The 24,001-nt window shown below is 38.6% G+C and overlaps 1 pseudogene; it reads left to right on the plus strand.

The window, feature by feature from the left end:
• The first annotated feature begins 22,634 nt into the window (after nt 1-22,634).
• Nucleotides 22,635-24,001, plus strand: part of LOC112837973 (small ubiquitin-related modifier 2 pseudogene) — a 126,086-nt pseudogene continuing 124,719 nt past the window's right edge.

A 24,001-nucleotide genomic window follows, 5' to 3' on the forward strand; every position in this document is an offset into this window, starting at 1 on the left:
AAAGGACACAGCCGGCAAGAAACAAGATGAAGCGTCCTCCCTTTGTCTTTAAAATGTGGTTTAAGAAAACCAGAAGAGCTTATGCCTGCATCGGAGGCAACAGGAAGTGTGAATGAGGAGCACAAATGTGGAAAGTAAAGCACTTTACAAAGGAAGGCAGCTGCGAATTTTCCATTTGCAGTGTTTGTTTATTTTGGCTCCTGTCATCACTGCCATGATTGCCCCGGGATGAATTCCCCAGTGGAACCATCAACAAGGTAGGAAACGTCATAATTATATTTCCTATTATCCCCCGAAGAATATATTAGTATGGTAGATATGGCTATGATCTGAAAGAAAAGTGCTATGTAGCAAATATAACTGCTGATAAAACTAGTTGATTTCTCATCCTCTGTTATTAACAAAAAGGCAAAGATTAAAAAAGGGAGTTTTGGATATTATTCTGTGCCTTTTCTCACGTGTAGTTGCAATTGGGCAATGACCATGCCGATTGGTTTGCTCTGTGTTTTCTCTATTGAATAGATATATCTCCAGTATGTTCTAGAGAATCTCTGGGAAGTCAGATTTGTAACAGTGAATGGTCCAAGAGATGATATGGGGCACTACCTCACACTAGCTGGGGTAGTAAAGAAAGTCCTGATGCTTGCTGGATGCAAAGATGGCTCCTGAAGGGAGCTGACATTCTGAGTGGGCATTTTTTTTTGATTGTTAATGGAATGTTGATATGTTAAGCTCTCTTTCCTCGATCCCCAGCTTCTCTGGAGCTTTTGCTTGCCTACAAGATGCCTACAAGAGCTTGCACTTTTGCTAGTTTTGTATGGCAATATAGAAGTGTGGGAAAATTAAGGTCCCATAGGGTAACCCTCAATCAAAAGGAACCGTGAGTCAATGGTTAAGTGCTTTTCTCTCTTGTCCTTTGGACAGGCAATTCTCAGAATCGTTCCATACATTTCCTCATAAGATCGGACAATGTTGTCATTTTAGACAGTTCCTCATAAGGTCTCAGTAGAATCAAGCACAGTTATCCATGCTTCAACCCCATAAGACACCTTTGTACTGACTTTCCCCCCTTTCCTGTTTTATTGCCTCTAAGTCTTTACTACACTCCTGTTTCTTGAGATCCTCGTTTCCAAAATAAACTACTTCAATGCAATCTTTATCCAGGTTCAGCTTTGATGGGGGATCTAGGCTAAGACAATGCAACATCACCAAGGGAGTGATATTTATAGGCTGAAAGATAATGTGTGTGGGGGGGTGTTTGTCTGGGGATGGTATTGGCATTTCACATGGCTTTCTCCCCTTTCCCAGATCCCTAAATAGTAGAATCCTGGTCCTCAGCCCTCTTCTCCTCTTTGTCTACCCTTTCTCCTTAGACAGTCTCCAGTTCTATGGTGTCAACCACCACCTCCACTTTGATGACTCTCCAAATTGTATCTTTAGTTGTGACCTCTCCCATGAGCTTGAGCATCATTTACCCATTTACCTTCATATCTTCTCCATTTGGATATCTAACAGGCATATTGCCCTTCATCTGTACACAAAACTCTTGTCTGCCTCCCAATAATGCCCTATAAAAACTCTGTTATGCTCCTAATCCTCCTCATGGCACCACAATCTACCCATAGTCCAAACAAATAAAATAAAGAAATCTAGATGTTCTTGATTCAGCCCTTCTCACACACGTCCCGGCAAATTCTGTCAATTCTATCTCCAGAACGGATTTCAAGTTCATCCACTTATTTCCATCTCCACTGCCATCACCCTGGTCTTAGACAAAATTATCTTTTCTCAGGGTCACTGACAGAAGCCTTCTAAAATCGATATACTGTAGTCAGAATGGTTTAAACAAATACAAATACACCACTTGCCTCTTTAAAACCTTCCATTGGCTTCTTAAGGCACTGAGAAATAAAAGTCTAAAACCTTCCCATGTGCCTAAGACCCTTTATGATGTAGGCCCTGCTCATGTCAGAGATGGTTTTCTCCCTTGCTCCCTGTGCTCTGCTAGAGTAGCAACTTCTCATTCTTCAAAAAGCCCAGGTTCCAGCTCTTTTCAGAGTCTTTCATTTTTCTGAAACTTCTGCTTGAATAGTTGCTTTCCTGGTTTCATATGTCACATTTCTTGTTCTTTAGGCTTTAGCACAAATCCCTACTCTTCTGGAGTCATTCTTGTCATGAGCACCTGTCACCTTACTTACTCCCTACACTTCTTGGTTATTTCCTTCATAATTCTTTTCATAAACTTTATACTGTGTCTTGAACCGTTTTTATTTTCTTTTGATCCTCTCAGTTAGAAGGTAAGCTCCATGAGGGTAGGAATCTCAAATTGCTCTGGCACTTTCATGGACTATATTAATGGAAGGGTTAGTTATTTTGAGAAATTCCTTGGGATGGGTGCATGTAGGAATTTCTTCTTACCTACGATGAAATGAAGAGCCTAATAAATCAATCTAATTTTCTACTAGGAAGCAAAACTGATGATTCATCCTTTAGTAATCAAATTTTTTTGTGACCAACTACATTTTTCAATAGCTTTTACCTCAATAGAATGAATGGTTCTATTTTTATTGGAAATGACAAAACTTCAATCTCATCTGGTGTATGATGCCTTTTCTTATAAAAGTGACTTGGTTAACTTCTAATATAAATAACCCTGTCCCCAGAGAATGAAACTCATAGTACTTCTTAACTGCCCCTCTCCCAGCTACATATAAATCCATTGTCTCAATTTCCTTAAAGATATATATACCAAAAATTTCAATACCTTTTAGTCACAAATTCTTCTTTATTCTAGTTTCAATTTTCATACATGTTCTATCAGGGTGTGGTACGCTGGCTATTGATGAGTCAGCACAAGTTAGATCTGTTTGTTTCATTTTGCTCCTGGGGCAGAGTGACCTGTGCTCACTTTGATAGCCTTATTCCAGAATTTGATAACAAATACCATTAGCACCAAAGGGGTAAACTTCATTTCTAAAAAAAAAAAAACTTTTTTTAAGATTTTATTTATTTATTTTGACACAGAGAGAGGGAACACAAGCAGGGAGAGTGGGAGAGGAAGAAGCAGGCTTCCCGCTGAGCAGGGAGCCCGACGTGTGGCTCGATCCCAGGACCCTGGGATCATGACCTGAGCCAAAGGCGGATGCTTAACGACTGAGCCACCCAGGGCTCAGTCGGTTAAGCATCTGACTCTTGACTTCCGCTCAGTTCATGAACTCAGGGTTGTGAGACGGAACCCCTTGAGAGTCTCTCTCTCTCTCCCTCTGCCCCCTCCCCCACCTCTCTCAAATCAATCAATCAATCTCAAAAAAAATTAAAAACAATACAATTTTTATGGTGAAAATAAAATGAAACAGGTCCAGCCCTGAGTTGATAAAATATTAATACCAAATACTTTTACTTTTAATTATTTCTAGGAATATTTATAGACATATCATTTCTGTATATCAAAGCTAACATTATATTCTTAGGCAAGTTACTTCTTAAACAATCTTATTACAGCATCTTGTACTTTTTTAAATTTTTAAAATGTTTTTTAAAGATTTTATTTATTTATTTGACAGAGAGAAACACAGCAAGAGCAGGAACACAAGCAGGGGGGAGTGGGAGAGGGAGAAGTAAGCTTCCCGCCGAGCAGGGAGCCCGATGCGGGGCTCAATCCCAGGACCCTGAGATCATGACCTGAACCGGAGGCAGACGCTTAATGACTGAGACACCCGGGCGCCCCCATCTTGTACCTTTTTGTAATTTAGGATTTCCACATACTGGATTTTCCTAAGGAGAAGCACACGGATATTATTTGTGATTTTGTTTCTTGTTATTCCCTAATCGTGTCATGGGTTTTGCTATCTTTAAACAAAAAAGAAACTGGTCTACCATACATAGATATGTTAATATTGTATCCTCAGTTTGCCAAAATGAGATAAAATATTTTGATTTTATGTATTGCATCTGATTTTCCTTGTTACTCTTTGAGTATTAGAATGACTTTGAGATTTTATAATACAGAGATTTTTCTCTAGTCTAACCTCAGGGTAAACTCATTAACCTCCTTTGTAATTACATGACGGCTGTGAGAAATACCTGCTCAGGGATCCGTCTCATTAGCAGGACTTGAAGAGAACCAAGGAAAGGATTAGACATATTTGATCAGTCAGGTGCTTTCCTTGATTCTGTTGACTTCTCTGCTCGTCACCTCCTTTGCCCGTGCACCATGCTTACTAATCACATGATCTTACCGTCCGTGCAGAGGAGTCCGGACTTCCTGTACGGGCAGAGGCAGATGATATCTGTCCTGGATTTAGGAACACAGGTGGCACCGTTCCCACATGGGCTGTTTTCACAGGTTGCAAACTGGCACATCTTGCCTGCGTACAACCTCGGACACTCTCAAAACCAGTTTCCATGATCACTGAGAAGGGAAAAGGAATGATAAAACCAATCAGAAAACAGCTGATCTTTTACACACAGGCACACATACACGCACAAATAGAATGAAAATTGCAGCTTGTCTTCTCCCTTTCTCTGTGTTTTTCAACTTTAAAGTATTTCTAGCTGTGTACTTCACAGTGAAAGCAGACTAGCAGCTTTATAGTTTGCCTGAAGCCATGAATTCTATTTTAAGCCCTCTATTTTTATTTTTGATTTACCTCACCTTTTATTTCACACTAGGTGCCTTTTTAGGGCTTCATTAAATATGTGTGGCGCTGCCTCAGTAAAGTACTTCAAATGCCTATTAGAAGAAAACATCTTAGGTGCAACACTCAGAGGAGAATTTCAAGCTGGGGATAAGCTTCCTCCAGTGAGGACAGAGTCCTCCAAGAGCCACCCTTGAGGTAACTCAGAAAGAAAAGCCCCGTGGGGAGCCGTAATGACTCAACATCTCCCCCTCCTCAAATATGGCTGGGTGGCCCCAGGCTGAGAGTGTCTGTGAGAGGGGAGCTGAAAACTATGCTCACCTGCTGGGCAAGCTTCTCCAGAAGGGAAGGGGGCCAGGAATCTGGTGCTTCTGCCTTCCCTGCATCTATCCCCCCCCCTTTTAAAGTAAAGGTAGCCCCAGCTTGCCTCTGCAGACTCGCTCCTCCACCATTCCTGTCGCAGGCTGACCTGGTAGCTGCTGTTGCGTTTGCGCATTCAGAGGGGAAAGCCCGGCAGAGAAGAGATGATTGAGGCCTAGCGGTGCAAGTGAAAGGGACTGGGGCAGATAGATAGACAGTTGCTACTATTATTTGGGTACTAGATCCAGCCATTACTCTGCAGTTACACGAACCAGTGGATCTTAACCCCTTTTTTGGTCTTCGAGCCAGTTTGAATGGGGGTTTTGTCACTTACAGCTAAATGAATTCCACTGAATATTAATGCCCTTCCCTTCCCTTTTTTCCCCTGTCTTGCTTTAGTCCACACACCTTGCCATGTATGAATCTCTACAGTTTTCCTTCTGCTTACATCTTGTCTTCTAAACATGCTGTTAATGCTTAAGGAAAGGTGGCAGGACTGTGCCAGATTAGGATGGCAGCATCCCTTGTTTCATGACTCCGCCTCCCAATCTACTGGCAGATCTTGCCCATACCAGGGAATTTTCCCCTTGTCCTCATCTTTCTGGTCTCTTCATATCCTCTTTCCATCTTTTAACCCCCCTTCGTCCAAAATAAATTTACTTGCCGGAAAGTATCATACTAATGAATACTCAATTTTGAAATCTGAAGAGCTTCCCTTTCCAAAAATGCACATACTTTCCTATTAATTCTCTATGTTAATGGGATGAAGCACTTCCGAGAGAATTTATGTATCAGCAGGTGAACCTAGTTTTGGAGGGTGAGGCTTTGAGACCCTCCGATTTTGTTGACACGTAAGGTGCTGAATGTGAGTGCCAGTAATTTACTCATTTTATAACTTTCACGGCAACTTGCATACCGTTTTACACTATGACAGAGAATCTCACAGGTTTTCAGAGATGGGAAAAAAAATTAAGGATCAATGACACTAAGATGGTTAAAAAGCACCCCCCAGAATTCTTTTGTTTTGGGGCTTCCATGCCAGAGTTTTGAGGATCCTTGAGCCAATGCTGTTCCTTCCTGCCTGAGAAGAGTGATGAAAGGGTAGCCAGACCACCTGGCAGGGACAGAGAGATACCTTCTGCCGTGACTTAAAGTGTTAGACAGGAACTTAGTGTTGTTTGGGGCCGTGGGTAAATCCCATGTAATTTCACCTCCACTCACTTAACTTGGAATTGAAAGCTCAGTATTAAGCATCTGTGTTCTGGGATAAAGTCCTGGCATACAACACTCTTGAAAGCTGCATTCTGGAAGGACCAAATTCGTCTTTTTATAGTAAAGGAGAATGCCACATATATGAAAGTCAAACGAATCTAAATATTGATTGATTTAAGTGCTTGAATCATATAGACCTAACCAGAGTTGAAATGCAGGAAAGATGCTTTTCTGTTACAAACCGAGAAAAGCACTAATTTTAATCATGTCCTATTGATCAATCAAGCCTCATTTCCTTTTTGCTTTCATCAGGTGTTGGAAGAAGTTGGTTGTTATAAATTCATGCGGAGATGACTAACTGCGTGCATCTGTACATCAGCAGGCGGCTAGAGCAGAGGGAGAAATGGAAATTCTATAGAAAATGCCCAATGAAAGGGGAAGATCACTGCATCTGGCTGACCAGGAGCAAGTGTCCAGAGCCCTCTTGCTCATCTTGATATTCCATTAGAAAGAGTCAGCGTTAACCAACTAAATTTTTGCCAGATGATGATGCCTCTATATATTTCACTTCAATTGTACCTTCGAGTTCCAAAATATTTCCCGGAGTGCCAGATATTTCACCAGTAGTTTTTTTTTTTTTTTTTCACCAGTAGTTTTACTAAAATCTATTTTTGCTACCAGCTGTATTACCTGGACCTAAAGGTTTCCTCTATTCAGATCTTGCCAAAGATCCCATTACTAAATCCCAACTTCTTCAAAAGCTAGCAAGTTGGCAGTGTTTGCTGTCACTTAACTCAAATGACACCTCTCCACACCCTGAAGCAAATGGCAGTGCTGACCAAGAAAGTAAGTGCCCTGAGGCTGAAGGACTTCCAGTAACAGTCCATGTTTGGAAACAATGATTGAAATAATGTCACCCTCCTTGACCCAGTTTACTGTAAATATTGTACCATCACTGTGAATGTATTGGACACTGTTTAATTAGTCATGGGAGAATATATTTACGTGCAGTCCACTTTTTTAATTTGAAAAAGTTGTAAAAATCTTAACCCTTCACAGACCTGGGGACTACATAGGAAAGTGTTTTGCCAAGCTTCCTCTAAGGAAGTCAGGGCCCTTTTCTGAATTAAAAGTAGGTCTGAGAAAGAACCCAGGTATCAGTGTTCTCACCGGTAAACCATAAGCCCATATTTACTGCCAATTGCTGTCAAGCAATATTGGCTGTGCACCTCTGTCACAGACAGAGCCGTGTGCCATGGAATAAATAAGATTGCTTCTGCTCTTGTTTGGGAAGACAACATAAATGCATGAACTGATCTTTGTAAGACATAGCATAGGTATGTGAAAAGGGAATTTAGGCAGTAGGCAAGGATTTTTAAGGCCTTAGCTCTGTGATATGTGGATCCAAATGCCAGTAACTTCTAAAAGCTGCTCTGAGGATTGGCACCACAGAATTTTACCAGTGAATCATCCACTGGGCTTTTAAAATGCGGATTCCCGTGCTGCCCTTGCCTTCTGAGATTTTGATTTAGGAGAGCGAAGGTGAGACCCAAGATTCTGTATTTTAAAAATGTCATCATGTGACCCTCTTGCACAGCCTACTTTGTGCCAAAAAAGCCAGCTCCCCTGAGACAGATTTTCTCAACAGAATGAAAGCTTGATGGGCATTAGATACTATTGTGCCTAGCAGGATGTCAGGGCATTATAATTTTCTCTTTTCAGGTTACATTTTAGCTTTTGACTAACATATATCTGAAAATACAATATTTATCTATTAAAGTGCAAAGATTAGAGGGTTTTTATTTTACTAGGGCCATCTATGGTCTACTGCATGTATATTACACCTAACAACATAAAGTAGGAAAACATTCAGTCATTTTAAAGCTTAGTTAAAAAAATACTACCTATATAAGTGTATGCAAACATCTGTATATTTTGGCACTGTAACCATTATAGCATATTCAATTACAAGTCACAATATGGTTAGCATATCAAATGACTGTCATTAAGTTTCTAGAGGTATTAAAAATTATCTCTAGAAAATTTAGCTGAATAAAATCAAAGATGCTGGCTTGAAAAGGATGCCCCTATTTACATAACAGCCAGATGCCTGAAAATGTTCTAGAACTAAAAGGACTCCTGCATGTATTAACTTAAAAAAATAAATAACTCTTCCTGCACTCTTTGTATCTAATGGATCATTAGCAGATTTCAAAGTTGACCACCCACGGTGTCAAGAGAGGGAGATTCTCCGCAGGAAAGTGAGCAGAAATGAGTCCTTATGAATAATGTCTCTAGATACTTCTAAAAAATAAAATTACTATTGGCAGAAATAACCCATCTCTATGTATAGGCTTTTCTATTTATAGCACCACAGCACTGGCTTAAGAATGTAAATGAGATCCCAAGTAGCTGCAGTTCAAGTGGAACTTTCATTCCTTTTTCATGAGTTTCACACCACCACAGTAAGAGTCGGCTGTTTACAAAGCAATGCTCACCAACCCCCCCACCCCCACCCCCAGTTTTCCTTACAATCTTTGAACTCCTTTCAAGTGAGTTGTCAGCTCTGCTTGGAGACTTGAGTGTCGCAGCATCCACAGATAGTTTGTCTCTAAGACAGAGCTGCCTAAAAGGATGTCATTTCTTGCTGTAAGGCACACCATCATCTTTGACATTTTTCATTTTTTTCTTTTTGAAAGTAGTCAAACGTGAATATAATAGAAAAAAAATGCAAAACCAAGATTATCCTAAGGTGGCTTAGAAAGTGAACTTAAGAAAACATAGTCTATTTAACATACCCCTGAAGGGAGAGCTCAGGGAAAATGTCCTTCAGTTTCAAGGAGCTTTCTTCTGTACGTGAAAAGATTTCATTAAAGGTAGAAACAAGATAAAAAAAGGATATGAGCAGTAATAAAAGAGAATTACATGTGAAGAGATACTACACAAAATAGGGATAATTCACAACAGTATAAAATATTTTTGTCTCTTCTTTTCTAGGATCTGTCCAATTCAATTCTGTGCATATTTTGTGAAGGAAGATTGAATTTATGTTATAATCTCTCTCATCCCCCCCACCCCGCTCTCTCTTAAAGCCATGGTTCACTTTATAAAAAGTTCTTCATTGATAGAGAAGGATGATCAGAAATTTCCTTCCCAGCAAGAGCCATCTTTTTCATTCCTTTTGCCATGGGACCCACTAGTTCTTATGACATGGAGATAAAGCTTTGCTTCTAAGAGAGGAGCCTCAGAAAATATCAAATCCCAAACTGGGACCTAACATGGTACAAGTGGCCATAATCTAAATAACTGAAATGAGAGCTGCATGAGAATGTGCTGGCAGCGGTCAGCTGCTCATTATATGATAGGGAAATGAGGTGGGCAAAGATGAAACACACAATTAATTGAATCCAAATCAGTTAATGCTGGGAGAAGAGCAAACAGAAAGGAGTCTGGTACAAAGAGAAGTGGGTTGGGGAAAAAAGCATGAGGTGGAGGGTACCAGTGGGTGAGAAAATAAAAGAATGCATTAATAATTGTTGAATGATTATCTCATTTCACATGTCTAAAATTACCTCCCCCAATTAAAAAAATATCTCATGGTTTTAAGATTAGACTTTGTGACCAAGCAACAATTTCATAATAGATATTTTTACTCCGTGTTCATTGCAAAATTAGCCAAGTCTCTAGTCCCCTGCACTGGTAGGGCAATTTGGGCAGGATTTAATCTAACAGAATCAGTAAATGCAGTGCTTACGAAGCTCTGGAGTTCTTAGATAATTTCCCGTATACATAATGTGCCTATTTGGAGGCTATTTAAGGCTGGAAGAGTTGGTATAAGCTTTTAAAATGCTATTTTAACTCAACTAAAAAGAAACAAAAATTCTCTTAAAATATTTAAGCCAACAAAGTGCTGTTTCACCCATTCCTTTGACCTCACTAATGTTCATATACACACAATTTCTACTCAGCTGTTTCCGTGGTGAATTCAACTGTTGCCAGAGAAGTGGAAACAGTGCATGCAGCATTCATGATTGTTCTTTTCTGATATTAAGAAATATTTACAAAATTGCTGGGGGAGGGATTTATTCCTCACACACATAAGGAAGAGTAAATAACTCCCTAGAAAGATACACATTTATAAACACAGAAACATTCTTTATGAACACTGCTATATTCCTATGTTGAATTTGCAACAAAAAATTTAATTTATCCCAATTTCTCACTTTCATCAAGTGTTGAATGCTCTAATTTCACATGGGGAAAAAGCAAGAAATTCAGAGTACTTCTTGCCTCTAAATATGTTGATGCATCAGACTTGCTCTCAAACTACAGGAAAAGAGGGGGACATATGGAATGGTCCCAAACCTCCTTATACAGGTCAATGTCCTGAATAATATAGATCAGAAATTACTGACTAAAAGATGCTTAATGCCTACCCCTTGAACCACGTGGTATATTTAGCTTATAGTTCTGAGGTCCAGCTACAAGGTTTGCTATACAATTATAGGGAACAGGGCACCTGGGTGGCTCAGTCGGTTAAGCGTCTGCCTTTGGCTCAGGTCATAATCCCAGGGTCCTGGGATTGAGTTCCAGTGTCAGGCTTCCTGCTCCGCAGAGAGTCTCCTCTCTCTGCCCCTCCCTCTACTCATGCTCTCTCTCTCTCTCTCAAATAAAAATCTTAAAAAAAAAAAAACAATTATAGGGAACAATATAAAATTTGCCACTCAACATTTACCCATCATACAAGAGATTATTTCCTCAGTCCCAAACCCAGCTCAGACCTTCAAGTCATGCAGCTTCTTCCCTGTAGCATATCCTACACGTTTGTGTTAGTCTAGGTAACATTCCTAATTCATTTGGCAAAAGGTTTGCATTAATTTTGGCTTTGACTCCTTTCCTCCTACAAAATTGGTTATTCAGATCTTTCCCAAGCTTTAAGCCCTGTGTCCCACATTCATGTGAGATGACTTCATTTCATAGTCTACAGATAAAATTGCAGTCACCAACATCAACTCTTGACTTCCCACATCATCTCTTCTTGTTTCTCCATCCTTCTTTCTTTTTACCCTGTTGAAGGGTTTTAGGCAGAGAAATAATCATACTGTGTTTTAGAATTATCATTCTGAGGTTATGGTGTGGAAAATGTACTGGAGGGACACTGGGAAAAGAAGGGATGCCTTTTCTTCTCTTCTTACTCTTGTTGGGGACATATGCAAGAAACCCAGTGGAGCTCGCCCCCAGCAAGTTTCAGCAGCACCTCCTCGGTGAATTCCCACTAAGCCCATGCTCCAGCTGGGTTCCCTGTGAGACTCAGGGGCTATCCCAAACAAACTAGGGTCTCTGTCTGGAGTCATACTATTTCCCCAGTGGGCAGATTCTCAGCAAGTTTCAGTAGTATCCCCAAGAGTGGCTTTCCAGAAAGTTCTGCTGGCTCTCTAGTATGTGTTTCACAGGTCCCCCAGTGGGCAAAGTTCTAATAAGTTTAGCAGCAGCCCTGTGGGTGGGTTCTCGGTGAGGTCCCTAGCATCACAGGGGATGGTTTCCCCATGAAGTTCCCATGGAGTTTCAGTGATACCCCAGCAAGTGGCTGCCTAGCAGGTTTTCTCAGCCCCTCAGTGGATAGCTTCCTCTTTCCCAGTCCTGGCCTGTGGCATCTCAGTGAACTTTTCTATATCCGGTGACCACATGCTCTCTAAAGTAGTCTAAGTATAATCTGTGTGTGTGTGTGTGTGTGTGTGTGTGTGTGTGTGTGTGTGGTCTTCCAAATTTGTTCTTTCTTTGAATATTCTTCTCCAGCCCTAAAGGTAAGGATTCTCCCTACATTTGCTATACCTAAACTCTTAATGTACTCTTTGCCATTTAGGAGTTAATCCTGTTACTAGTTAATAATTCTTCATATTAAATATTCCTCAATTACTGTGCAGCTTCTGTCTCCTGACTGGACCCTGACTTATATACAGAGAAGCCAGTTGGGAGGAGGTTATCAATGAAATCCAAGCAGAAATGAGATAAGCTCAATGGAAGCAGGCACAGAGAGAAATGATTTAATAGATGTTTAGAGGAAAAATATGTATTTAACCTGATGGTTGGTTTCTGGTTTGGATAACTGAATGGATTTGATGCCATTTTTAGAATTGAAGAATATGGATTGGGAAAGTAGGAGGAGAATATGATGAGCCAATTTTATACATACATTTGAAGCATCCATGGATATCCTAGGGAATATGTTAGGTAGTGTCAAAATAAATTATGATTGTAAAAAATAATTTGGTTTTGATTATAATTAAAAGAACCTATGGATTATTATGCTAGCTGGGGTTGGGGGAAGAGGCACCTGAAGTAAAATAAACTTTGACTCAAATACTTAAAGAATTTAAAGTGTTGGACCAGCTACTTACCATATCAATAAAATCAGAAAGGTGGCATTAAAAGTATTTATCCATTATACTTTTGTTATCACTACATGTGTGTGGAAACATGGTATGGCAAAGTTCTTTTTAAGCTTAAACGAATATTCTTTTTTTAAAATATTCTTTTATGAATACAATTACCATACATGCCATAGTTTTTTTGAGGACAATTTGGTTAACTTCGTGGGCACAGTTGAGATGCTAAGTCTATGTGAGAGAGCTCACTGGACAGAAAGCATGCCAGCTCATTTTCATGCAAAACTGTTCATGATTATGATGATGATGGTGATGATAATTCTTTATAAAATGAAATATGATGATAATGATAATTCCTTATAAAATGAAATATCTTTGATGAGTACTAAACTGGACAGGATGTCAGGGCAATAGGAGTAAACAGGCGCTATCCCAAACAAACTAGGATCTTTGTCTGGAGTCATAATATTTCCCCTTAGTCTATTGTTATGCTGAATATACTAACTAAATATAAAGAATTCCCGCCTAAAACTAATTGTGAAGTAGAAAAGCAATTATTTTATCTTATCTGTTGCATTACTTGGAAACATTGTATTAGAGTTCAAATTTACACATATTTAAGGCATGATCTTATAAGATTATTTTCTGTTAAGTTGATACAATTGAGATACAAAGCTTAGAGAAGTGAAAACAGCTTTCCTAAAAAAAGAACTACTGATAATAAATCACTGCTTTGCTACCTTTGATATGTAGTCTTCTCTTTTTTTTCTTTAATCCTGAAAGAGATAATTTGAGTTTTAAATACAAGAGGTTGAAAGTAGGCTTTTTCAATTAAAAGTTTACATTTTCAACTTCTTTGCACTGGAAAAGACTAAATCTCTTCTTGGAATTGGTTGACATGATGTTAAAATGGACCGTGCTATTTCTTTGAAAACCATGTACAATGGCCAGCCTTCATCAAAAGGTGTTTCCGCTGGAGGCAAGCTTCTCAGTTCAGTGACCTTATGGAAGGTAAAGGGCAGTTTTAAAAGCATTTATACCTAGTTAACATTTTTTTGACACTCTATTAGATGTGACAGTTTTCTTTTACATTAAATGGATTAAAAAAAGAGAATAGTCAACTTTTCCTGCTGTTTCCATAGTTTCAATTAGTTTCTTTCCCCTCAATTACTCTATCAGATGGGCTAGATAAGATTTCACTATTTGGGGGATCATTTTAAGCCTCTTTTCCAGCAGTTTGTTATTTTTAAAGTTCCAATGATTCACCATAAAATGCATCTCCATCTGCAGGAAGCAATTCTTAAATTGCTTCACTCAACAAATCCAAAACTGCTAGGCTCACTATAGCACAGAAATAGAACTGGTTTGGAAGGGGATTACCTATTGGGTTCAGAAAACCTTCTTCTGAGACAGGTTATAGCATGGAACAGATCTCTGAATGCCAGAGGCAACTTTAAATTTTTTTTTAGTAAGAATCGTTTGAAGTTTTGTTTCATGGGTTTGAACTGTTTTCTGGTAAAAAAGTTATATTTCCTGGTAACTAATATTATGAGTTGTTAGTTGTTGCGAGCTCTCTAATCAGTTCAATCTGAATTAAAATTTTCTCTGCAACTTAAAATTGTATTTGAATGAATCCATATTTAAATACCTTTTTCTCAGAATTTATTAAATCTTAACTTGAATTCAGTTCATATTTTAAACAATTTTATTTAAATTCAATTTAGTTAACATACAGTGTATTATTAGTTTCAGGGGTATAATTTAGTGGTTCATCAGTTGCATTAAAAACCCAGTGCCCTCCTTAATGCCCATCCTCCCATCCCCCCATGCACCTCCCCTCCAGCAACCCTCAGCTTGTTTCCCATAGTTAGGGGTCTTGAATTCAGTTCTTAATTCATTTCATTTAAAATTAATCTCTCTCCTTCCCCTTCTATGGCACATATATGCAAAATGCTAGACTTTAGCATGGAGGAGTTATTACCAATAGAGTTGAATTTTGGACATAGGTTTTATTTACACTAACCTGTAAAATGGGGTAGAAAAGTCTTGATTTATCTTAGTTGTTTTAAATCTAAGTAAAACAGAAACCAACAATGCAGGTCAAGGGACAAAGAGTTGTTTGCCAGTTTCTTATGTAGGAAGCTACTGCTATCCTTGGGACTTAGAAAGGTTGATTATTCTATAGGATTTTTAAAGACAGGACACAATTTATCTTAATCCTATGTCAGCATTTCCCTGAAACTGATTTAGCCTTTCACACTAGAAAGAAGAGACACAGTAGACCTTTTAATTGAAAAATCTTGCAGTTACTTTCAACCTCTGATATTGAAAATCAAGTTATCTTGTTCTAAAGAAGAACAAAAAAGAACTTGCTAATCTGGAAGTTATTCAGGACTCATTTATTATCAAAAGTGTTGTTAGTGACTATCCCAATTCCTTCAGGAAACCTTTAGGTATGAAGGCGTATCATAGTGCATAAAACAGACTCTTTAATGGATACCTTGCTTTATTACAAAAGATGTCACTCAAGTCTCCAATAAATAGCTTCGTACAAATATTTTTCACAGTCACCATTTGCCAAAAGCAATGCTTTCACATTGTGTTTAGTTTTGCACTAAAGTTCCTTGAAGGTGTTCCATGGCCTTCCTTCATGAGGAGCAAAGGGTTACTTTGCCATGCCTAAGCCAGAGATGTTCACTTTTATCTTGAATCATTCGTTTTCTTTTTTCTTCTTTTAAGATTTTATTTATTTTTTGACAGAGACAGAGTACAAGCAGGGGGAGTGGCAGGGAGAGGGGAAAGCAGACTCCCTGCTGCGCAGAGAGCCCAATGTGGGGTTCGATCCCAGGACACTGGGATGACCTGAGCCGAAGGCAGACATTTAACCGACTGAGCCACCCAGGTGCCCCATTCTTTTCTTTTCTTTCTTTCTTTCTTTTTTTTTAAAGATTTTATTTATTTATTTGAGAGAGAGACGGAGATAGTGAGAGAGAGCGTGAGTAGAGGGAGAGAGAGAAGCAGGCTCCCGCTGAGCAGGGAGCTGGACACGGGGCTCCAGCCCAGGACCCTGGGATCATGACCTGAGCCAAAGGCAGATGCTTAACCAACGGAGCCATTCCAGGCGCCCCTCATTCATTTGTTTTCAACAAACATTTACTGGACTTCTCTGTGCCAGGCACTGCTAGGCACTGTAACACCGAGGTGAGTAAAATAGATACAGTGCCATTTTGTATTAAATTTACAGTCTGAATGGGGAGATAGGAATTAAACAATTGGGTATAAACATAATATAAATTATGTTAAGTGCTAAGAAAGAATATCACATGGCGCTACTTACAGGAGCTGACAGCAGGGGGATTCTTTTAGATGGTGGGCAGAGGGGATTTTCAGTGGAATTAATAATCAGACTGAAATATAGAAAATAAGGATCTGGCTAAGTGAAGAGTGGGGAGTGTTTCAAACAGTGTGCAACATGTATGAAGGCCAGGATATGAGAGAAAGCCTGACACATCTCAGGATTCAGAAACAACCATTATGTCTAGAGTTCAGAAAAAGGGAGAAGATTTGAAGAACTAGGCACAGGCTATGATCATGCAAGGATCTCTGATTTTATATCAAAATATACTCAACATTTCAGTCATATGTAATAGTGCGATTTTCCCCCATCAGTCGATCAAGGAGAACTGTAGAAAGAATCCCTACTATACATCATAACATAGTGTTCACCTTTCTTAGTTCAATGGCCTCATTCGGCCAGTAGTCAGTCACACTACTACATTACTCCTTAGCTTTTAAAGCAATGGCTTCCTACTACATTTGGAATAAAATCCAACTTTTTTTTTTTTTTTACGAGGGCCCACAGGGCTGGATGTGATCTGGCCCTTGCTTTCCTCTCTGACATGTCTCTTTCCACTTAATTACTGTGCTCCTGCTTTACCTGCCCTCAAGTGTAGCATGTCAGATTCCTGGGCTCAACTGACTTCAGATGTGGCTTTACTGTGCAGTTCCCAGGGAACTCGGGACTCAACAGATTCTACTTCTCACCATGAGAAGAGTATAAATCACTTTTGCCTTGGACCTGGGACCTCTCACAGACCCTTTTTACCCCCCATGCAAACATTGCCTAAAAGAGCAAGCTTAATGCTCCACTGGGCAACCTCAAAAAAGTGGTGGTCGGAATGCTTCTGCCTTTCACCCTTTAGGTGAACACTTCTTGCAGATAGATCTTCTGTAGGCTTTCAGGAGGTCCCTGCAGAATTGTACCCCACTCACCCAGAGCAGTGACTTGATCACTTCCCCTTCCACTGACCGCCCCCCCTGCTCTTTCTGTCCCCAGTCCTTTACTTGCTTTTTGGGATCACCTCCAAAAAATTGTACCTAAGCCTAGGGTACAACCTGTTTTTTGGGGGAACCTGAGCTTTGGTCCCGATCTTTCTGTTTTGCAAACCTTCTACATTTGCTCCCCATTTAAGCCCTTTGTGCTCTGCCTAGAACCCTTTTTCCCTTTTGTATGATCTTTGCATGGATGATGCCTTCTCATCATTAAGTTCTAGCTGACATGTTATGTCTTGAAAGGAGCCTATCCTTGAAATTAATGTTGCCGCCAGACTGTTCACCTCTATCATTACTCTTAATATGTTTATTGCAACTGATCACTTTTGAAATGGTCCTGTTTATTTTCTTATAAATTTATTTGATTACTCATTTACTGCCCACTACCTAGAATGTATGCGTCAGGAGAGTAGAATCCTTAGTATGCAACAGAGACTTGTGTTCTCAGAGCCTAGAGGAGTGGACGGCATATAATGGTTACCCAATAAACATGTGTTGAAGGAATTAATGAAAAATTCCATGTGTTTTCAGGGTGAGATAATAAAATACAGAATGTAATTTTTTTTCTAAGAATATATACTGAAACAATCTCTTAAGTGCTCCTACTACTGAAGAGCTGTATGTAAAGTTTCTTTAAGGTAAATGAAAAGAAGACAAAAATATCCTGAGTTTTTAAATGGAGTTTTCTTTTGCTGACAACTTTCCACTTATTTTTAGTTTTACTAATAAAATCTGCTGACTGAATAGTGATTACTTTTGTGGGAGAAAAAATGGAATGGACTGGGAGGTGGCACAAGGGAGCATTCTTGGGTGTTGAAATACTTTATATCCTGACCAGGGTTGTGTATACATATGCAAAAATTCATTGAGTGGTACCCTTGAGATTTATGTATGTAAGTTATCTTTAAATATATATATTTAAAAACTCTTGACTTAGTTTGGTTTCTGGTAAGCAAAAATATAAACCAGTTTTGCAAGCATTAAGAATGCAAAAGCGTCTTTCATGTCAAGTTTGTTTTTAGGATAGTCCGTCAAATCCTGATTTTTGAAATTTTAGGTAGGTCAATAAAGAATACTTTGGACATATTTTTACATTTAAGTTATCAAATACACTTCATTAACATAGTGAAAGATCAATCTATACTGCATATATTCCTGGAGAGAAGTCTTTCTTCCATAAAAATATTATTTTCTCTGGAAATATAATTTTTGTAAGTAGGAATTGCAGAGTAATTTAAATTACCTTATCAGCTGTTATGAAAATAATACATCTTAAAGTTTTTAGTCCTTGGTCCTGTGAAGAAATACTCTATTGTTTGTGTGGACCACTTCCATTTTTATTAAATTTGTATTTGCCTGTTCTCTCCATTTGGGCCTCATGCTAAATTACATGGCTAAATTAATACCAGTTTAAGTGTAGTTTCTAAATGGAAATCTAATATCATCCAGTATCTTAGTCACAAATTCTTTGTTTTATAAATAGCAATTACATTTTTTTTGATGGTACAGTGATGATTCACATATTCCAAGAGGCACTGAAAGTCCAGAAGTAATTCAGCAGCATGAGGACGAACCTCTGTTGCTGGCCAAGTAGGCTGCTGCTTTTGTGGTATGGGCTGAGAGGTTGGAAGTTCTCCAGTCCAAAAATATCTGCCCATGGTCTTGTGGCTGCTCCATAAAAATCTGTTTTCAGGGCTCTGTTCTTTTCAGGTAGAGAATTAAAGATTCTTCTCAAACTTTAAGCACTACCTCAATGCCACCTTCTCAGTGATACCCATGGCCAGAACTAATTTCTTTTATTTTCAACACATTGATGCCATTCACTTACCCATTCAGACATTCAGTAATATTTATGAAGTCCTGGCATGAATCAGGCATAGAGTGGCCTTGAGGATAGCCAAATAAGACATGACTCCCTCTTAGTAAGGTTTTAGTTTAGATTAGTAGTTCTTAAAATTAGTTTCTCATTAGAACTGCTATGGGAAAATGCAGATTTGTCAAAAACACAGATCCACAGGCATGGGAAATGGGCATGTATATTTTTCACAAGTTTCTAGATGATTGTGATACACATTTCTGGTGACCTGGTTTCCATTCTTCCACAATATTTCCACTACAAGAACTTGACCCACTTTGGGAGTAAAAAGAGTCTTTATATTGAACTGAATCTCTCCAACTTATTTTAGATGTAAGCACTGGCTATGATTGTACTGCTTGGAGGGAATATTCTTCTTCCAGTGTGAATGGTGGATAGTGAGTGATATATCAAATATTTGTTGAACACAAAATGAATGACTGACAATCTTTTCAAACTGAGCTATCTTCAGATGAAACATCTTTCATATGGCATGGCTTCAAGACCTATAAAAGAACTTTAAAATTGGCATCTGAGATTTCTAGTTTCTAGGGTGAAAAAAAAAAAGGAAACTTGATGCTCAATGCTTTTGTCATGCCTTCATTTAAAAGTGTCTAAATAATTTATACATTTTCTATTGAGCAAAAGAAAATAGTTTCATATTTAATGGCATGGATCACACAAAGATAATCTTAAACCTTTGATTTCAAAGAACATTGAGTTTTCTTTGGAGGACATTTTACAGGATTAAGACTTAACTTATTTTAAATTTGTATTTTAAGATACCTTGTTTACAAAACAAGACCTAGTCTCCATTTTCTAGGTTAGATAATATGAAATCAAGTCACAGTTGGAAATGCCATAGTCTGCACAAACTAAACACAAAGAGAAAAGAGAATGCATACACATGATTGCACACTGAAAAAATTTTGATGCTATTATTTAGATCAATGTGTTAAATATTTGGAAGATCCCAGGAATAATAATGTTATGCAAGGTGCAACATACCACATTTTCAAAATGATGAACTTTTAGGAATTTAGTAATGAGGTGATAATGAGATGATGAAGTGTGAAAAGTTAGTTTCTGCTTTGCATTTTTTTTTAGTCCATTATCTTTACTGCTGTCTTATAACACTTCAATCTATATACTGACCTTTTATTCTGACTGCTACCTTAACTGTGCCTATCACACATTTTTGGGAGATGACTATAAATTATGAAAGGTTGAAAGTGCCCCCAAAAGTGTTAAATCAAATGCTATAAAATTGAGTGTTGACATTTTTCAAAAATGCAAAAAGTGCAAGAGCAAGAGTTTCAGGGTGTTGAATATTACCACGGAAGGAAACTGTACCTGGGAAAATTAAATCTGAGTATAGAGGGTGTGGCAACTTTTATATTTGGAATAAAAGGTTGTTTTCTTACTTTTTGCTAATGGAATGTAATTAAGAACCTAATTGCTTTTTTCTTCTTCAAATCTGATACTGGGAGGCCGGGTAGGTCAGGACACTGTCTGGCTCATTTATTACAATAAAATGCAACCTGTTGACCTGAAAACAGAGTGATAGAAAAGGGCCTCCCAGGGATATAGCACCTGCAGGCATAAGGACCAATTAGATATTAATTTAAGCTCCAAATATATAAACACACTACCTTGTTCTAAGGAAATGTTAATATAGTTTTATTTCTTTATGTTGAGCATTTAATATAATAAGAGTATATCCAGACTATTAAGTGGCCCAAACTGAGTGGACCTCCTTACTTAGAAGGGAAATAAAAGGTATTTGTGTTGGCTTTTGAAAAATTAATAGGGTGTTGAGCATAACTATTTGAAGATATATCCTATTTAAATTTAAATAACGTATTTTCCCACAGTCTCAATGATTTTATTTTTCTTCAGTTGTTAATCAAATTAACTAAAAGTGATATGGAGCAAGTTGCCTGGGTGGCTCAGTCCGTTAAGCATCTGCCTTTGGATCAGGTCATGATCCCACGGTCCTGGGATGGAGGTCCAGGTTGGGAATCTCTGCTCAGCAGGGAGCCTGCTTCTTCCTCTCCCTCTGCCTGCCGCTACCCCTGCTTGTGCTCTGTCAAATAAATAAATAAAATCTTTAAAAAAATAAAAGTTATGGAGCTCTATAATATTAATTGTATTATAGTATTTTTTTCTGAAGATTTTATTTATTCATTTGAGAGAGGGAGGGGAAGAGAGAGAGAGAGAGAGAGAGAGAGAGAGAGAAAACAAGCAGAGGGGTAGAGTGTTCTTTTGTTCTTTTCAAGCTCAATGAGTGTTCTTTTGTTCCGCTTAAGTGTATATGCAAGGGTCCTTGGGCATGCTCCTGCCCTTCAGTATTTTGGATTTCACAGGGGGAGGAATTGGGGTCCTTTTGCTGTAGCACAAGATGGGTTCTTGTAGGACAACGGCCCTGTGTTGGCTGCTGGGGTTGGGGGAGAGGTACTTGTTAGCCATGAAAGATGGATGCACACTATGGGAGCTGATCCAGCTGTATCCCTTCTTTTTTTTTTTTTTAAGATTTTATTTATTTGACAGAGAGAGACACAGCGAGAGAAGGAACACAAGCAGGGGGAGTGGGAGAGAGAGAAGCAGGCTTCCCGCGGAGCAGGGAGCCTGCCGCGGGGCTCGATCCCAGGACCCTGGGATCATGACCTGAGCCTTCGGCGGACGCTTAACGACTGAGCCGCCCAGGAGCCCCTAGCTGTATCCCTTCTACAGAGGAGTAAAGAAAAAGTAAGTAAAGAATTGTTTCCTCCGGTGTTTAACTCTTGAGTTTTCCTTGGCCACTTTGATACCAAGATGCAATAGGTAGAAATGTTTGGAGATCTCCCCTGGGACTGGCAACCAGGCAGGCACCATGTTCTGCTCCACTGGGATTGATACTTGGTGCATGGTTTTCTGGTCTATACCTTCCATGAACTTGGGCTAAATGTTTCTCTCTATTACTCCAAAGCACTTTGTGGGTATTTTTATATTAGCATTTATCACATTACTTGGATATGTATCTGTCTGTCCAGCTATACTCTAAGTTACTTGGAAGATCAGTACACTGGACTAGAACAGCTGTCTTCAATAATTTCTTCAAGTGTTCTCATAATTTTCATGACTTCCACCATTTCCTACTTGATTACAAATCCCAAATCTGTATGCCCATTCTGGATCTTTCTTATGAGTACCAGGGTTTTCTTAGCAGTTTCCCAGTTCTTCTCTCATTATATGTGTCACAATGCATTGGATCATTTTTTTTTTTTTTTTTTTATAGCTCAGGACCCTCAATGTCAAGTATTGCTTAAATCATTTTGTACCCAATTCTTATGTACTAGATACATGCAATCTTATGTACTAAATACATGCACAATCTGGGGAGATTATGTCTTGGATTATCTGGATAGACCCAAAATGTCATTACAAGCACCCTTACAAGAGCAAGTCAGACAGAAGGGTTAGACAGAAGGGTAGAAGGTAATGTGACCATGGAGGTAGAGACTGGGTGATGTAGCCACAACCACGGAATGTTGTAGCCACCAGAAGCTGAAAGAAGCAAGAAACAGATTTTCCCCTATAGCTTTCAGAGGGAGCATGACTACGAGCTATCCTTAAATTCAGCCTAGTGATACCAATTTTGGATTTCTAGCCTCCAGAACTCTGAGAGAATATTTTAAGTCACAAAGTTCGTGTTAATTTTTTATAGTAGCCATAGGAAACTAATACAAGGTCCTCCTATGTTTCTACACTGGGTCATATGGTGTAGGTAAAAAATACCAATAGGACACTGGCCTTGACCTTGAAAAGTGGAAGGAGTGTTTGTATGATAGGTTGGTTTTGGCATGAAGGGCTATGTGCCAAAGTAAGCTGCTTTCATTTCCCAGTGACCAATCAGCAGCCAATGGAGGCTTTAAGTACGAGAGTAACATCATCACCTTTGTTTCTGAAGGAGATGGAGAATACAGAATTGAGGATACTAATGACATTGTTGCTCTGGTAAGAGTTTAATAAGGGTTTGAACTGAAACAGTGGCCACAGCACCAGGGAGGAGAGATTTTAATTTAAGAGACTTTTCTGAAGTGGAACTGAATAATTACATCATTTTGAGCCATCTTACCCTTCTGGGCTCAACATCTTGTCCCTAGTAATTCTTTCTGTTAGATTTTTGGCCTTTTGTTAAAATACCTTATATAAATTGTAGTAGTTCTTCTGAAAAATGATTTGAGTATTATTTTGAAAATGTTTTTACTGGAGAGAATATTCTTTTAGAATGTGATTTTAAATAATCTTTTCCCATATTCTTGATAGTGTTTTTTTTTTTTTTAAGTGAGAACCTTTGGAAAATGAATCAACACAGAAATTTATACCATACACAACTTTCATCATGTAAAGATCACTAATATTATGATTTAATATTAGGTCATCTTGAATATCACTTGAATGATGAATCAAATTATTGTAAATGGATATAACTACCTTTTCAAGTGTTAAATCCCAGAGAAATATATAAGATTAAATAAATAGCATCCTAACTATGCATTGATGGAATCATTTTGCCAATAATCAAATAGACTAGTCAGATTAAGAAGTGATGAGTTTTTAATACATCATTCTGAAAAATAAGTGCAATTATTATTTAAATGAAGTGAATAAACATGGAGTCACTGCCAGGCTGCTCTAAACTAGTAATAATTACTTTATTAAAGGTTAATAAATGTCCAGTGAAAGCAGCTATGACCTGCTAAAGGTTAAGCTGAGAACAGCTAAAATGAAAAAAAAGAAGTGCTGATTATTACATTTATTGACTGACACTGACACTCAGAGAATAGACAATTCTGGAATGATTAAATGATAATTAAATTTCAAACAAGCATCTTTAACCTCTAAACATGAAGATAACTTAAAGGCCCTACCAGACTCATGTTGCTTACTAATGTATTTTTCTCCCCTCTTTGCTCTAAGGATCAGCAAAATCATTGGCCAGTTTTATTTATCTTCATAACACAGGTTGAGTTGGTGGAGAAGATAGCCACAAATAGATTTCCAAAGCACAGGGTGGGCAGGGCCCCAAATGTCAGTCTCCTCCCTGAATTCCGATGGAAGTTCTGAATCACACTGGGAGTGACACTAAACCCTCAGCTGAGGATACAAAAACTTTCTGAGATGGTCCTGCCTTCTCTTGTTGCTTTCCCTCTCACCACTCCCGTAGGATTATATGC

The sequence above is a fragment of the Callorhinus ursinus genome, unplaced genomic scaffold (assembly GCF_003265705.2).
Source record: "Callorhinus ursinus isolate GAN/ISIS: 27379988/994484 unplaced genomic scaffold, GSC_fseal_2.0 scaffold22, whole genome shotgun sequence".
In the NCBI taxonomy this organism is placed as follows: Eukaryota; Metazoa; Chordata; class Mammalia; order Carnivora; family Otariidae; genus Callorhinus; species Callorhinus ursinus.